Source organism: Octopus bimaculoides, chromosome 22, assembly GCF_001194135.2.
Source record: "Octopus bimaculoides isolate UCB-OBI-ISO-001 chromosome 22, ASM119413v2, whole genome shotgun sequence".
Taxonomy (NCBI): domain Eukaryota; kingdom Metazoa; phylum Mollusca; class Cephalopoda; order Octopoda; family Octopodidae; genus Octopus; species Octopus bimaculoides.
In genome coordinates, this window is record NC_069002.1 from 25,538,997 (window position 1) to 25,541,269 (window position 2,273).

Genomic DNA, 2,273 nt, shown 5'->3' on the forward strand with positions numbered 1-2,273 from the left:
ACACACACGTAAAGTGAAGACGCATGGCTTAGTGGTTCGGGTGTTGCACTCATGATAGTAAGATTGTGGTTTCAGTTCCTGACCGGGCGATGAACAAATCCCTCCCTTTCACTTTGCTTCAGTCCATTCAGCGGGAAATGAGCAATCCTGTTGCAGACTGGCGTCCCATCCAGGAGGGGATCATAAACACCACATAATCTGGGCAACCAGCCTATGGCTCGCGAAAGACTTTTGATGGATCCTTTCACACACACACAAACTCACATGAGCTACTTCAAGTTTTATGCTGAGATAGTGAAGTAATCTGACGGGCTTGTGTAGCGTACCGTTCACGAACCGGCAATCACTCGCATTTAAATAACATGGGACTATTGCATGAGGAAATACAAGAAAAGTACAGGGTAAAAACGAGAAAAACATTAAGAACGTTCTACGGCAGAAGAGGAGGATATAACCCTTAACCCGTTAAGGATATGACCCTTAACCCATTAAATGGAAAATATTGTTAATGTTGAATGTTTAATGTGTCTTAATTATGTATTGTCATCTAAAACAAACTATCTCCAGTGGAAGTAATCAAATAGGGGAGAGGCCAAGACACATTAAACTGTGTTTAATCCGGTAACAAGGGCGTCTTCCAATTCGATAACAGAACCCTGTCGCAATGAATACATCTTGTTATGATCTCTGACCTGGAATTTAGACACATTGTATAATGTGTCGCTTCCCAACATTTAAAGACAAGTAGAAGCTTATAAAACAGTGAAATATAAAAGGGAAAGGAAAAATTATTTGTCAGATATCTATAAATATAATTTTATCCTTACACTGTTCCATAGAGAAAAAATGTAGGCCTTAGAGCTAAAAAAACTGATTTTAATCTATTCAGTGCATTGAGAGTCGCCTATCTCTCTTAGGCCAACTGTTTAAATCAGTGGTTCCTAATCTTTTTTGGCTCCCGCCACCTTGACACCCAGGCTACATTCCTAGAGTCCCTACACCAGTTAACCATCAGAAACCTAAACCTCTTTCTGAAGCAAATTCAAAGCAACCATATTTCACTAATAAAACTTAACTTAATGAAGCCATTATTTTGATGTTTTTACATGAATCACCAACCTATTATCGCCCCAATTTTTACATGAATCGCTACCCCATTATCACCCCACTTTTCTTCAACACCCTCTTGGAACTTTGCCCTGTCCATTTTGAGAGCCACTGGTTTAAATGATCACTGCAAATGAGATCATAAGTTAGACTAATGGGTAAAAGTGACAAAGAGGGGAATCTAAATTTAATGATGGAGACAAGGAAAAAGGCTAAGAAGTGATGGTAGTGTTTAAAAATTTAGTGTAAGTTGTCTGTTTTGAGTAAAGATGGTGATGTAAATTTAGAATTAAAGCAATATTTGTATAAAAAATATATAAAAAATATGGATTTTTAAGATTTTACTCTAATTTTAAATTGATACAAAAGTTGTTCAGAATTTAGGTTACGTAACTCATGGTCATTATACGCAAGATATAAAGTTTCAACTGCGGTAGGCACTCTAAAGTTTCTCATCTTACATGAGTGAAATCATACATAAAATATAGTTTTGTTCTCATTACAACGAAGCTGTGTAAACGTCGAAAAATGTAGCATGAGGTTATAAAAACCAAAACAAAACAAAAAAGAAGCAAAATAGTATTATTGTAAAAATTCCGAATAAATAACAGAATAAGAGAATAAGAATACGAGTGGAAAACTATCTGCATAGATATTGCTTTAATTCTTCCAATTTTCAGTACTATCATTGCTCAAAATCGATGATAGAAGATCTCAGCGCTTGGAATTGGTTTCATCAAGATTGCACACACCATGTTTACATTAACACAGATCCTCGAAGCATCATGGGATATATCTGCACTAAACTGATTATTCTTTTCTTGATTAATGCATGCAATTCTAGGGCGAGGTTCTCATTTCATAACCTACATCAAAACGATTCACCTTCGTGTTTGTTACTTTATGAATTTTATTCAAAATATTTCAGAACCACGCTTATTGTCTCAGTTCTATTGTGAATTATCAACTACTTGCTCGCGTTATTTCGTCATCATCTATTAATGACACGCATGCTCAATTCTAAACACACGTACTCTACACATACATAGATATATACACTAATTCACATACACATACAAAATATATAAACATATACATACACACACACATACAAACACACACACATATATATGTATATATATATATATATATATATATATATATAT